The sequence below is a fragment of the Muntiacus reevesi genome, chromosome 1 (assembly GCF_963930625.1).
Source record: "Muntiacus reevesi chromosome 1, mMunRee1.1, whole genome shotgun sequence".
NCBI lineage: Eukaryota > Metazoa > Chordata > Mammalia > Artiodactyla > Cervidae > Muntiacus > Muntiacus reevesi.
In genome coordinates this window covers 14,096,297-14,112,357 of record NC_089249.1, presented here as the reverse complement: position 1 = coordinate 14,112,357, position 16,061 = coordinate 14,096,297, and the positions used below count along the sequence as shown (strand labels likewise).

At 46.4% G+C, this 16,061-nt stretch overlaps 1 protein-coding gene across 4 annotated transcripts in view; it reads right to left on the bottom strand.

Annotated features, from left to right (window-relative positions):
* CHST11 (carbohydrate sulfotransferase 11) overlaps positions 1 to 16,061 on the bottom strand; it is a 263,685-nt gene that overhangs the window by 137,873 nt on the left and 109,751 nt on the right. The window lies entirely within an intron of this gene.

The window sequence follows — 16,061 nt, the reverse complement described above, 5'->3', positions numbered from 1 at the left end:
GTGGCAGCCCTGTGTAGTGGCAGCAGGCAGCCAACACCCCTGGAGCACCCCGGGGTTGAATTCTGGCCCTACCTCACACCTGCTGTGTAACCTTCAGCAAGATACCTAACCTTTCTGTGCCTCTGTTTCTTCATCTGTAAAATGGGGGTGAGAAGAAGACTTCACTCCCGGGGTTGACTATAAGGATTAAGTGAGTCACCACTATATGCAGAATGCTTAAGGCGGGAGCTGGCCAAACAGCACAAATTTCCGAAGCTATTGGAGATCATCATCTTAGGTCTGCATAAAGTTTTTGACAAAAAGCGCTTGCCTCCTGGGAGGGTAGGTGGGAACTTCTCTATTCTCCAGCCATCAAAGGAGCTGATGAGAAGCTAACCAGACCTCACGCCAGGCTTCGGGATCCTCTGATGGGAAAACCTGCAGATGGGGAGACCTGGCTGGAGAGGGATAACTCAGGCCCCTCTGCTCCAAAGCCAACTTGAGCTCAGGAAAGGGGAGAGTCATCTCTGCCAGCAGCTGACTCCTTCTGGAAGGTGTCCCAAAAGAATCATCTCTTTCTCCTTCAATCCTCCTCTGACTTGTCACTTTGAGCCTGTGGAATAAATCATCAATTCTAAGAAAGTCAAAGCTGCTTTCTCTCACCTCCTTACCTCCCAGAGCAGGGTCAGCCAACCTTTGCATAAAGGACAAGAGACTATTGGGCTTTGCACCTTACGCAAGGCGCAGATCATCAGCCACACAGACCACAACAATGAATGGGCGGGGTCACGTGCCAATACAGCTCCATCTGGACACCGAGACCTCAAGTCCATGTCATTCTCACGTGTCAGGAAATCTTTTGATTTTTTTCCCCCAATTATTTAACAAAAACAGGCAGTGAGTCGGATGTGGCCCCTGGGCTGCCGTTTGCTGACCCTCCTGGGGTCAGCAGGACAAGCCCCAAACACACCCCCTGTGCCCTGGAGCCCTCTCTGGGGAGGAGGCAGGTCCCGTGGGCAAGGGTCCATACATAAAAGCCATTAGAATTTGATTAAGCAGTCGGTCCGGGGAAACACTGGTTCTTTGTTCTTCCACGGTTGCCTCGAGAAGAGGGGAAAAATCCACGTTGTGTTTTTCTTTAATTTATTACTTCATTTTTCATTTCCACCCCAAACGAGGTAAACTGTTAAATGCATGCAGGGTGCCCTCAGTGCACAACGACATAGCAACACTTCGGAGGAGGAAAAACGGCTATAAAACTTGTAAAATTCTGCCCACCCCATGTAAGATTAAACTCTCCCCGTGGCGGCAGACAGTCGCCCCAAGACCGATGGCTACGAGACCGCCACAGAGAAAAACCCCACCATGGAACCCATTAAAAGTCAGCTTTTATGGGGGGCAGTATTATTTAATTGGTTTATTTTTCTAATACAAGGCCTTTAAAATGCTCTGACCGTGTGGGGCCTGCGACGTGGGCCCTTTCCCAAGGCCGGCCGCCCTCAGGGCCTCCTCCAGGCCTGCCCACGACTTCCCTGGGCGCCCCGTGAACCAGTTATGGCACCCCAGGCCACAAAAGCCAAGGGGCCTGGTGTGCTTTTTATGGGGTTGACAACAATCCTGCCATTTATGGAGGGCGCCTCGTGTGCTGGGCCCTTGGGTTCCATGTAATCTTCGCATAGTGAAGGAAGGACCTGCCTTTCCCAGGTAACCTCTCTGAGCCTCCCTTAACCTCAGGAATTTGATCAAGGCGGAGGTCATGTGGGGAGAGAGCTGCCAAGCTGAGACTCAACCCCCCTTACTGGATTCTTTCACACCCAAATAATAGCAGCTGGGTCTATTTATCCTGTGGGTCTAATACATCGGAGGTCAAGGGACCAGCACATGCAGAGGGCAGCAGCTAGCATTTAGAGGGCAAAGTGTGCCAAGCAGCGCACACGTGCAGGCCACACCACGACCCTGTGGGGTGGCATCACCACTGTCCCCACTTTACAGATGGGAACACTGAGGACAGCAGGCCCAGGGAACCCGCCCAGGTCTCATCACTAGGAAGAGGTGAAGAAAGGATTCCAAAACAGGCAGCCCAAGCTCTCAACCGCCATGCTGGACCAACATCAAGTGTCAAGGCCACCAAGCATCTCAATAGTTCCTGCTGGTCCCAGACCAGGTTGGCTGGCAACCTCTAGGACAGATGGTTTAAAATGTAACCCAGTGTTACAGGAGTCATCAAAATGATGTGACGGGACAGCAAAACTATTCACAGTTATTATCTGTACTTTTTTTCTTACTCAACAAATTTTTATTAAGCATCTTGGATATGCCAGACATCAGGTATGGGGGGCAGAGACCCCCTCCATGTATTCATGCTGTTTCTCTGATGCTTGGCACACAGTAGGCACTCAAAGAGGTTCATGAATGATGTAGGATTCAAGGCTTCCTTTACACCCATCAGACATTGTTTCCTGCTATGTAAAAAGGAAACTGCCAGTGGCAACAGGCTGCTGTTATTTTTTTCCTTTGAAAATGAAAGGTCTGATGATCAAAAGCCCTAAGAAAGGAATCCCTGAGGACATTTAACGGTGGCCTTCCGCTGCCCACCCACCACTAGCTTCCTTTAGCTACAGGACTTGTTTTCTCCTTTCTAAATATGAACGAATCGCAAGACCATTTTGTAAGAATCTAACTGGTTCAATTCACAGTATGATTTCTTGGACCCAGAAAACAGTTGTGTTTACAGATCTGTCTTGACTTATAAACGGTTTATCAGTTCATAGTCTCATCCTAAGTTGAAAATATAAGTTTAAAAATGCATTTAATACAACTAACCTCCCAAACATCATGGGTTAACCTAGCCTACCTAAAACACGCCCAGAACATGTCAATTAGCCTACGGTTGGGCAAAGTTATCTAACACAAAGCCTATTTTATAATCAAGTGTTGAATATCTCGTGTAATTTATTGAATATGGTTGCTGTTGTTCAGTTCCTAAGTCGTATCTGTCTCCTTGCGGCCCCATGGACTGCAGCATGCCAGGCTCCCCTGACCCCCAACCATCTCCTGGAGTTTGTTCAAACTCAAGTTCATTGAGTCGGGGATGCTATCTAACCATCTTATCCTCTGCCACCCTCTTCTTTTGCCTTTAGTCTTTCCCAGCATCTGGGTCTTTTCAAATAAGTCAGCTCTTCACATCAGGTGGCCAAAGTATTGGAATTTCAGTTTTAGCATCAGTCCTTCCAATGAATATTCAGGGTTGATTTCTTTTTGGATTGATTGATCTCCTTACTGTCCAAGGGACTCTCAAGAGTCTTCTCCAGCACCACAGTTCAAAACCATCAATTCTTTACTGCCAGTCTTCTTCATGGTCCAACTCTCACATCTGTCCATGACTACTGGAAAAACCATCCCAGCCCCTTTTCAGAGAAGAAAACAGGCCCCAGGAGGGCACAGAATGGCCAAAAGCCCCATGGCAGGGCTGGGAGAGCAGGACCAGGCCTACCCCACCTCCTCAGGCTAACTGGTCCTCCCCAACTCCAGGCCCTGGCAGCCAAGCCCCACGCAGCTCTCATCTGCCTGGTCTCCTGCCCTCTAAGGGAGTGCTTTGTGCAGAGCAGATACTCACACATTTGTGTCAAATGAATGAAAGTGAAACAACAGGTCATCTGAGAGTTTCAAAGATATTTTTTCAGCTACAAGGTATCAAGCCAAACCACTTACTAACAGCAAAGAAGAGAAGTTAACTTGTTCTTTCCTAGCAAACTTCCTCAAAATTCTTTTATTGGCTTTCTTAGTCAAAGGAATTAAACAAACAAAAAGCAAAGTAGTGATGTGTTCTCGCGGATCTGGGAGGTGCCTGCAATGAGTCTGACAAGCACTCCATAAATATTAGCCTGCCATACTGTCTCTCCTCTACTCCTCATAAGCACCCTGGAGACAGGTGGACTCACATCCATTTTAAAGACCAGGAAACTCAGGCTCAGAGAGGTGGAGGAACTTACCCACTGACATAGCTAGTGAGCAGCAGAGCTGGAGTCCAAACCCTGCATACTCCCTCTGCTCCTCTGAAATGAGACACATTACAGGTCATGGGCATTCACGACTGGATAAGGCCAGGCAAAAAAAAAAAAGGCAGTCCTGAATACTCAGGCAGCGTTCTCCAGCCAACCAGAGCCTTCAGATGTGATACAGACACTCAGCACACTTGTGTTCACAGGGGACTTTTCAGGAACCCCAAACACTGAAGTAGGAGCTGGGTTCAGCCTGCTGCTGCTGCTGCTAAGTCGCTTAAGTTGTGTCCGACTCTGTGCGACGCCATAGATGACAGCCCAACAGGCTCCACCATCCCTGGGATTCTCCAGGCAAGAGCACTGGAGTGGGTTGCCATTTCCTTCTCCAGTGCATGAAAGTGAAAAGTGAAAGCAAAGTCGCTCAGCCTACGTTGTCGCTAATATTTCATTAACAAACTTCAAGTTTCCAACTTTCTATTCCTTCCTTCTCACAGTCCCTTCAACAGGGACAGCCCAGAGCCATTCAAAACCATCTCTAGATCCACTTCTCCTTAGTGGAGACCCTACAACCAGCCAGAATATTGAGGCACCTGGGGTTCTGATTTGGGGCTAATCTGAACCCTTACTGTAGCTGGTTCCCATGTCAATCTCCCCTCCTACTGTAAGCTCCTCAAAGCTCCTGATGCCTAGCCTGTGACTGCAACACTAAAATGAATTAAACTTTTGGCAGATGAAGGTCAATGGTATAAATCTAAGAATTAGGTAGATGTGCTTGGTGTAACTCAAGAAAAGAAAGAACAGTTTCATCTAAGAGCCAGGAGATTTACAGCATAGAAACCTTCCACTAAAGGACTCTGATTCTCAGCTTTGAAGAATATACCTGTATACAGTACATCTACCTGTCGGGAGAAGAACTCGGCTATCAAATATGCTCACCAAAACCAATGGCAATCAAATCATTCTGTCTTTTAGATGATCCTGGGACATCTGTGAAAACGTGCCCCCAACAGAGGGTTGTGCTGACTTTCAAGAAGCCCGAGATCCCTGTCCAAGTGCAAACGAGCTATCAGTCAGAGAGGTTAGTGCTGGCAGAGGCACGGTGACCACAAGAAGGGCCTTTAGGGACCAGCAAGGGGGCTGGGTATGCACAGCTGGGGAGAAGCACCCTCCGAATCGGTTTTGATGGAACAAGAGAGGTGGCAGGATGCAAAGCTCAGTAATGACCTCCCTGACTGGTAACGCTTGCCATCTGCCCGCTGAGGCAGCATGGGAGAGGTGAAGGCGAGAAGGGGGAGGATGGGGTGAACCCGGGGGGGCCTGCCTCGCCTCTTGCCCCATTTTACAGGGTGGGCCCTGCACACAGGAGCATGAGGGCCGCGCCTGAGGCCCACGGATGCTCAGAGGCACAGCTGCGACTAGAAAAAGGGGCTCCTGACTCTTGCTCTCCTCTGTACCCAGTTTCCATGTTTTCTTGGGCTCCCTTGTGGCTCAGCTGGTAAAGAATCCACCTGCAATGTGGGAGACCTGGGTCCGATTCCTGGCTTGGGAAGACCCCCTGGAGAAGGGAAAGGCTACCCACTCCAGTTCTGGCCTGGAGAATTCCATGTACTCTCAAATCTATGGGGTCGCCAAGAGTTGGACACGACTGAGTGACTTTCACTTTCACTACATGTGATGCACTATTTTTCCCTGCTCTGCTTTATTTAATACTAGTCCAATTTATTGAATTGATTTTATAACCAACTGATGGGCCATGACACATGGTTCAAAACTCCCTGACTCAGGTATCTTAGAAGAGTCAGGTCAGGGACAAGCGGGCTCACTGAGGTTCAACCTGAGCTTGCTGAACACAGTAAATGCTGATGAAGAGAACTCATGACTTCCACCCCTGAAACGTCCCTCCCTAGTGGCCCCCACTGTAGTGGACACCACCACTACACACCTGTCTGGGCAGACATAACAGCCAGGAGTCATTCTTAATTCCCCTCCCTCACTCACCATCACCCCCCTTCTCCATCGGCTCATCTTGGCCCCCACACCTGGCCCGAGCCACCATCACCTCCTCTGGGGCTAGGACCAGATCCTCCTAACCAGTCTCTCTGCTGCCAGCTTGGCCTCGTGGCTCAGTGGGAAAGAATCTGCCTGCCAAGCAGGAGATGTGGGTTCAGTCTCGAGGGGGTGAAGATGTCCTGGAGGAGGAAATGGCAACCACTCCAGCATCCTTGCCTGGGAAATCCTATGGACAGAGGGGCCTGGTGGGCTACAGTCCATGGGGTGGCAGAGTCAGACACCCTGACAGACTAACACCTCGGCCCAGCAGGTGGTCAGGCCATCAGAGAGCATGAAGCCACCGGGTGGGGTCTGGGCTTCCACGGGAAGCCATCTGAATTCAACAGTAAGTGTCCTGAGTCTGGGTCATGGGCCATAAGAGCCCCCATTTAGAGGCAGAGCTCGGCCCCTCAGCCAGAGGTCAACTCCCAAAGACACTTCTGGCCACAGATGCAGGAACCCCAAAGGTTGCTGGGGAAGGTGACCCCAAAATTGTTTGAGACGTCAAAATTGCTTCCTTAAAAACCCAGCATGATCTCAAGGTAAGTACCCAAAAAAGCCCAAAATCGGCAAATACAAAGACACAGAGAGTCAGCTAGTGGCTGCCTAAGGCCGAGGATGGGGACAGAGAAGAGGGACAGTAAATAGACACAAACATTCTTTTTACAGTGATGGAAATGTACTAAAATCAGATTGTGGTGACGGTTGTGTAACTCTGCAAACACACTAAAATTCACTGACTTCTACACTTAAGTGAATTTTTATGTAAATGATATCTCAATAAGGCTATTTTTAAAAATACGGACAGAGATGTTTAAGAAGAAAACCCATTAAGATTCATGTTTTTAAGATGCTGACCTCGAGTAGGAGGATTTACCTTGCCACACGGGCGACAGTCCACGGGGTTGCAAAGAGTCAGACACAACCGAGCAACTAACATTTTCACCCAGATGAAGGATTTAATTGAGCAATTTATTCGACTTGAGATTTTAAACTGAAACTTTCTAAGTTTACATATAATGTTAGAACATTTAAGAAACTTAATGTCTGTCATTGAGGTCTTGGATTTACATTATTTAAGTATGTTTGTTAATCAGACAACTGAAGTGCTTTAAAAGGACATTAAATATATGAAATTTTAAAGGCAATTTAAAATGTTAAAGGAAGGTGAAGTTTCTTCAAGGGTCAATTGTTAATCAAAGGCTACCCTAAATGTAACTGTTAAAAATTTACTAGATTTATGAGTTGAAGAGTAAAATGCTTAACTTAAAGGATAGCTTGCTAGATTTGCAACTTAAGTTTTTTTAAAAGCTTCTGTCAGTTGTACACAACTGCCACAGTCAGTGACATGAAAACACTCACATTAACAGAGAATTAACAGGCATTGACACCTTTGGGTTAGGCCAAGGGTGGAGAGGCTGAGCATCTCAGATGAAGGCAAAGCGGCCTCCACCCCCAGACCTCAGCACAAATTCCTGAAAGCCCCTAAGCGGTGGATGCCTTTTATTGTTGAGAAACCTAAGAGCCTGTGGAAAAACAGAGATCAAGGAATTAAATTGGCAGTTAACCTAGGAAAACCCTTATAAATTACCTTTTATGTTCACTTAAATAAAACAAGAGAGACAGCACGGCAGTCCAGATCATATTAATTACATTCTCTACACCTTGAACGAGTAATTATGGGCACGGTACAGTTAATTTTCATTTACCTTTCCTTGCCTGCTGGAGAATTTCTACACTCTCCCCTGCAGTTTCCCTGGCATGTTTTATAAATCTATTTTGCAGTGATGCAGATAATATGCCAAAATACTTTCTTCCCTGTGGCTGGTGCTCCAAGTCTGATTTTACGACCTGGAGACGTTTATGTCTGCCTCTGGGGTTCCCCCGCAGCTTCAGACTCACAGGATAAGAAATAACGGGGCTGCTTGAGAAAGGAAATATTCTAGGTACCTTTCCCTAAGCTAGTCAAGCATGGAGGGCACTAACCCCAGACCTATTCTCTCCTGTTGGGTACACAAAGCTAGCTGGCGCCGGGCCGGGTCATTTCACGCCGACACGGGCAAGCTGCACCGGGCACCCCTCTCTCTTGCACAGGGTTCCTCCACTCACTCCCCGCCACACCACCCCTTCGAAGGACCACGGGGATTATCACCCATCCTCTCGAAAGACCAGCAGGTTAAAACTTGCTCTCGCCTCCGCTGCTGGTTTCTTTCCCATTTCTCCACCTTCAATTCATGTCCTCTCAGAACCTCAGAAAGGTACCTTATTTGAAAATCGGGTTTTGGCAGATGTTATTAAGAGATGTAGTCCGGGATTAGAGCAGGTTCTAAATTCAGTGACTGGTGTCCTTATGAGAAGAGGAGAGGACAGAGACACATACACACCCGCACACACATGGGTACTTTGTTATGGCAGCTCTAGGAAATGAATACACACGGGTTCACATCCTATGTGACCCTGACAAGAGAGTCAAACTCTCAGCCTCAGTGACCCCATCTGTAAAATGGGGATAAAGATATGCCTCCAAAGTTAGGGATGTTGTGAGGACTAAAAAATTCATCTATGTCAAGTGTTTAGAACAGCACCTGGTCCAAGGTAAACGCATAGCACACTATAATTCCTGATATCCAGTCTGTTCTTTCCTCTATCTTCCCAAAGAGCACCTCAAAATCCTCTTCTATTCCAACCCCAAATCTCAAGGCTGTGTACACGATATACACACAGTCTGTAGACACTAGGTTATTTCATGAATGGGAGAGGAAGTCTCATCACAGCTGGTGGTGTACGACGGAGGTCTAACCATTCTGCTCACAATGAGCACGACGCAGGAGCCTGATGCTGAGGCAGAGATGCTGATCAGATAGTGTACACACCTTTTCCCCAAAAGCAAGGGCTAGCTAGAGACTGTCTCCCACAATGAAAGACTTACTCCCAGTAATAAAGAGCTGGAGGCTTCCAAGGCAGCCAGTCACCAATCTATACAAACGCACATTTTCATTTCCATACGTCTAGAGGAGTTAAAGATGGAAATTATCTTTTGTTTAATTGTTCATTTGTATTATTTTCTCCTGACATGTTTCTGGCACAAGACGCTAGCAGAGAGAATGCTGATTTTAAAAAAATATCCCCATGTACACTACGCCACTAGAACTGTGAAGATGTTTACTGCCTTCAACGCCAACAAGCACCCTTGGGAAATTACACCAAGGGAATAATTCAACAGAAGTTGAAAGATTTATGCACAAAGATGTTTACTATAATATTTCCCATCCCATGGCCAAACACTGTAAACACTCTAAGATGTCCAAGATCAGAGGAATAATTTCCTAAATCCCAGTTCACTTAGGTATGTCATGAACAAATTGCAGCATTCACAACTCAAAAAAATGATACTGTTATTAAAAGTAATTATGGAATAAATGGAACAAATGGAATAAATAAAGGAGACATGGAAAAGGAATTTAAGTAAAAGCAGCAGAATTCATAATATCATGAGGATCAGGATCTTGGCTAAGTAAGTACACAGACATAAAAATGAAACCAATTGTCAGAGTGCCTCTTGCCTTCTTCTATATATCATTTTTCCCATTTCAAAAATGATGGCTTCAACATAATACTTCAACATAATACTAGATACAAATCAACTCTCAGTGTTAAAGGTGCTACTGGAAAGCCAAGAGAAGTTCTAAACAAAAAGCTGGAGTTTTCCTGAGGAAGACACCAAAATTATCTGCAGCCCCTGATGTGGATATTCTTCAGTAGATCCAATAGACCTTCGAAAAATGAGATCACTTCATTTTTTGCCTGTCTCAGGACCCTAAGTCGCTGAAGTGTAACTTACGTTGTCACCTTCAAGTGGTATAGGGATGAGGCAGGTGGTGGAGATGATCCAAAAATCAGTGAGGGGGAGGCTCAGGATGGGCACAGAGAAGGCACAAGGGGGTTTGGGGGGAAGCTAGGTTGCACCTCAAATGTTATTCTTCTTGAAATATGGTCAGAGGGAAAAGACCACTGTAGCTGCATCCTATTACAAGTGCCCATGCTCTCGCCTCTCCCCCCTTCTTAGGGAATATCCAAGATGAAGGCTGAACCTCATACCACAGTTCCTCTGATGACATGCAGTGGGATGGGAATGAACCCCACCCAGGAGGTGCAAGAAAGGACTTGAGCTACGTTAGTGATCTTCCTCAGAAAAATGTTTCCCACTTTGAGGCTTTTCTTTTTCAAAAAAAAAAAGCAAGCTTTGTGACAATACAGAGGGACAGAGTTCCATCTTTCTCCAAAAAGGAAGGAAGCCGTGCACAATATCTTCGCTGCCACGATCAGCAGGAAGGCATGGTCTTTTGGTGCAGCATGCATGTCCAGACTGGGTTTAGATATTAAAATTCCTTCAAAGTCAGCCAGGCAGGCTCTATTTGTGCAGGCAAATTAAAAAGCTGTAAAACAGTAAGACAGTGTTTGCAAATGGTCCCAGCTGCAAGAAGATACGAGAGCCACACGCTTTCTATATGAGACGCAGCCAGGTGTGTTAGAAGCGGTTCTGGTTCAGGACCTGACCTGGTGACCCAGGGAGAAGGGGGACAGGAACAAGCAGGACATATTTTGAGTTCCTATTATAAACCATGCTGAATGTCAGGCACTTTAGTAAATGTAATTTAACCTTCCTTTCTTCGATACCATTCTGAAACATGTTATCATTCCCAATTTACAGACGAGGAAACAAGGGCAGAGAGGTATCTGCAAAGTCACACAGCCAATAACTAACAGATTCCCTACTAATAGGGGCTTCCCAGATGGCACTCGTGCTAAAGAACCCATCTGCCAATGCAGGAGACAAGAGACGCAGGTTTGATCCCTGGGGCTGGAAGATTTCCTGAAGAAAAAAATGACAACCCACTCCAGTACTGTTGCCTGGAAAATCCCATGGACAGAGGAGCCTGGGCTGTGGGGTTGCAAAGAGTTGGTCACGAATGAGCGCACACACGTGCACATGTACACGCAGATAGACACACAGCCAGTAACTAACAGACTCTCTACTAATAGAGCAGGTAAGTGTTTAGTATCTCTGAGTGTCATCAATAGAGATCTATCTACCTGATGTGAAAGATATGAAACACACCAAAGCAGCATTTTACAAGCCTGGGTCCCACCTTTACCCAGAATAATACTGTGAAAATATGTCAGTGATATTTAAACTGCTTGCTCAAAGTATTGGTGTGGACTTAACATATCTGCGTGACACAGTTGGGTCAAAATGCTGACATCAAAGTGTTCAAACATCATGGATTTCATTGCCAAAGGGCAGAGCAAAGTGACTAAAGATATTAGCCCTCACAATGGTAGAATTCCTGCTTCAATCCCAGCTCCTCCACTAGCCAGCTGAGTGATCTGCGAGTTCTTGACCTCTCTGTGTCCTAGTTTTCTTCCCAAGAAGATGGGAATGAGAGAACTTGCTTTCAAGGTTATTAAGAGGATTACATGAGATGAAAGTATCGAATACATTGCTGGTCATGATTCATGTCATTTTCTTTTTTTTTTTTTTAGCGTCTTTGAAATTGAGGTGCATCTTACAACTGGAGTCTTTTTAGATCAAATAAAACAGGACAGAATATGATGATGATGATGGTGGTGGTGGTGATCCCTGACTCCCTCCACAGATCTGTGGGCCTCCCCACATCCCTATCTCCATCTCCATGCCTCAACTTAAAGTCCAAACCCCTGGAAAGAATGTGTTCTCTGCCCTTTCTCCCTCCTCCTCTCTCTCCCTTGGCTGCAAACTTAATGCTTTCTTTTCCAACCCAAGACAAATATCTTCAAGTCCAAATGACACAGTGCCATGGCATCAAAATGCCCTGTACCCTCTGAGGGTGACCCCAAAGAGAGGGTTTGCTCAGGTACAGGCAGGGAGCTTCAGGATAACCAGCCCCCTGAGACAGCCCAGTGCCCAAGCCATTCATCACCATGCCAAGGCCCCTGTCCCCAGTGTCTTAAACGCTACTGGAAGCCACCACACCCTGTGAATGTTAAGGCAGAGCAGGGAAGTGGGTCTTCAGCATTATCAAGAAAGAGGCTTTAGATCGTAAATGTTCTCACCACAAATGTTATTAACCATGTCAGCTAATGTATGGTGGCAATCATTTTGCAATATATAAATATATCAAATCAATACATTATAAAAAAAAAAAAAAAAGAAAGATGCTCTGTTATTAATATAAGACCCAACCATCCTCCAAATAACTGCCCAGACTTCAATACCGGTGGGTAGAACAAAGTGGCTAAAGATGTTCGTCCTATGGGTGATAGAATTCCTAAGGCCAGAAATTCCAGACAGTATCGCCAATGTTTCGCCACTAGATCAAATTAACAACCAGCTTTCTAAAAGTTTGAAAAACTACAACATCAGAAGCAAACAAATAGCGGGGTGGGAGGGAGGCCACGAGGGAGGGAGAGGATATATGTATACATGTAGCTGATTCACTTTGTTGTATAGCAGAGATGAACATAGCATTGTAAAGTAACTATACTCCAACCTAAAAAAACAACCAGCAAATAGGGTTTGAATTTTCTCAATTATCAAGCTTTTCTCCCATAAACTTTGTTAAACAGTTGACATCATTATGCTTGCTTGACATATATGTGAACAGATATATACATATATGGATATAATAGTAATGCCACAAAAATATTACTAGATCATGGTGATTTCCCGGCGATTCTCCATCTGACCAAGTCTGAGGTTTTTCCTCCAGCAGAAGGTCAAGGAGGTCGGAATGCTGGAAGCAGGACCCAAGACCATAAGAGTGAGGCTCATAAGTAAGTCCACAAGCAGAATGCGCCTGCTTCTAAGGGGTTCTGATGAGAGAAGTAAGCTCCTGGATGTCCAACATCAAGGGTGAATGACTTCACCGAGAAAGAAATCAGGACAGGAGGAGCAGGGCCACAGAGACAGAGGAAAAGCACTTTGGCCTTTCACTTCCTTCTGATAGCAATGAATGTCAACACTTGCTTTTCACGATGAGCGTAATTGAGCCTGAGGGTGTCTGGAAACCTGCAACCTAACATCAAACCTAATCAACATAATTAAACCTTTTTGTTTTAACATCCCGACCTTTACTAGCCCATGCATGTAGTAGTCAAAGCTGGCTTCTCTGTGGCTGAACTGTGCTAAAAACTTTAGCCAAATCGAGAAACCAATTTTTAGTTTCAATTTTCCTTTATACTCTTGCTTAAGCCTAGACTCTTCCTTCTCGTTTAAGTAAATCCCCAAAGATACTTTATCCCCCAAATTTATAACGTAAGGGGGATAAGTCACAAATGATTTCTGGCTTCAGTCTCCTAATGAAATAACTGAAGGGCTGTGAAAGCAAAAAGGAGAAGAGTGTTCTTCAAAGTTCAGGCCCTTTTCTTCAAATGTCTCAGAAATAAAAGGGACTGATAACTTAGGGTTGACCGTTTGCGACCATTATCTGTGGTCTTCAATTAACAAATAGCATTCCATGTGTCTCTCAATTATCAATGCTGGTAAAGGGTGTGAACGGTTTCCCACAAGCAGCTAAAATATTGCTTCTGGTCAGCTGGGACTGATAAACAGGCTCCTTGGACATGTAGCTCGTACCTCCAGATATATCTGGCCTCAAAAAGTACTCAAACTACCTTGCATCTTGTGAGCCCAGCAGCAGAATTAGGCAAATGGAGATGGCACAAAATAGATAAATGATTTGGGCCGTCCCTGGTGGCTCAGATGGTAAAGAATCTGCCTGCAATGCAGGAAACCCAGGTTCAATCCCTGCATCAGGAAGATCCCCTGGAGAAGGGAATGGCTACTCACTCCAGGATTCTTGCCTAGAGAATCCCATGGACCGAGGAGCCTGGTGGACTACAGTCCACGCGGTCGCAAAGAATCAGACAAGACTGAGCGACTAACGCTGTCACTTTCTCGATTCAGGAAAACTCATCCTCAGATTTTTTTCTATTGCAAGCAATCTGGTCAATGGGAGCCAGAATTCAAGGACTAGAAGGGTCTGATGCAGTGGAAAGTCAGTGGGCTAGGGACCAGGAAGCCAATGTTGGCCTGGGTGCCTAGCTAGCAGGGTGACCTTGGGTAAGGACCCACACACCCTTTTCTTGGTCTTGATTTCCTCATCTTTAAATAAGGGGGGGTTACTCTATTTGAGATCCCTTTCAGCTGCAATATTCAATCCTGCTGTAACTCAGTCCACTCGCTGATTCAAGCCCCACCACCACCACACTGCTGTGAGGCTCACCGAATTCCACTGGTAACACACTCCAGCACAGAACAGGCCAGCTTTTGTAGGCATCCTCAGAGTGGTAACCACAGAAATGAACCCAAATGCACCAAAAAATGTAAATGGGTCATGAGCCCTCTCACACGTATGAAGTCAGCAGTGTGAAATGTAGAACAAGACTGTCTACAGATCTTTTGTTGACATGGGTAAAATAATCTCCTCTTACACATAAAAGGACCCATTTGTTCAGTTCTCAACTCGATCGGTCCTGCGTCGGCATCGTTTGAAACCCTAGTCTCAGTCATGACCGTGGGTTGCCTCTTACCGGCACATATACACAGGGGGGAGGTGGGTTCTTTACCGAGATAGCCTCTATTCTGCTGGGGAGCTGGGGGAAGCAGGGGAAGTTGCCTTTGGCATTAGCCAGACAATGAACTCATCCTCCTGCCTGGCCCAGAAATAGAAATTTAGCATTAAACACAGCTCACCAGCGTCTCCTCCACCAGCCTCTCAGACTGAGGTTAAGTTGCTCATAAGAAAGTCAGAAGTGGGGATGCTTACTTAATGCATAAGAATTCACCCCAGCACCCCAGTAACCCCTGCTGTTCTACTATCACCTTCCAGTAGGTGGCGCAGTGGTAAAGAATCCACCTGCAATGCAGGCGATTCAGGAGACACGGGTTTGATTCCTGGGTCTGGGTCAGGAAGATCCCCTGGAGGAGGGCATGGCAACCCACTCCAGTATTCTTGCCTGGAGAATCCCACGGATAGAGGAGACTGGAAGGCTATAGTCCACTGTCATCTGAAAGCAATTATTAAGCACCTAAAGTGTCCACAGCCCCTCCCTCCTAGACGGTTCCAAAAGGAGCCCCCTGGACTAGGCTGTGTGCCTGACAATGTGAATATCCTTAATGCCACTGAACTGTACACCTAAAATGGTTAAAATGGCTGCTTTTATGATATGTATATTTTACCACAATTTTTTCAAAGATACCAAAAAGAAAAAAAGAAACAGACTGCAGACACACCTAATCATACTGATGCAAAATAGAAACACCCTGCCAGCGAGCTATTTCCAGCTTGTCCCCAAAACGTCTAGGGCCGATGATAATAGCCTCTGCCCTGGCCAAAGCAACCACGGAATTTGTTTAAACATCACGCCTAGAGCCTTAGAGGAAATCCACGGCCATTTCCAGCCCTCCAGGGTGTTCAGTGCCGAGACCTAGACGAGTGGGTTCTCCAGCCTAAACACCCCTCACCGCCTGGGAGGGGGTCAATGCAGATTCCAGCACCCATGATCAAGCTCCCAATTCAGCAGGCCTCTCTGGGCTTCGTGTCCCAGGTGATGTGGGGAAACTTAGAGTGTATTAAAGACTCGAGCAGGGGGGCAGATGGACCAGACACAGCCCTTACATGGGCTCTAGAGTCGACCAAAGGGGTGTGGCCACGGGACTGCCGCCAACTCCGACTCCTGGCGAAGGCCGCCCAGGGCGTTCTCCCAATTTCAAGGAGGCCCTCGGCTTTGAACAAGTCAGAGCAAGCACAGTGTGCGGTTCCGCCACCCTCCCTACAGCTAGAGGACCGGCCACCAGAACCAGGACACCTGCATTCCAGGTCCAGTGCATTTTTTTTCTCTTGGAGATCCAGTGCTCAGCTTTATTACTGATATGGCTTAGAGGTGAGGCCAATTAGGCTTGCTTACACTGTTCCCAGAATAAAGTTATCACTGAGTTACAGGCAGGGCTGGAAAAACCCGCAGCCAGGCCCTACTCTCTTCCATACCCTT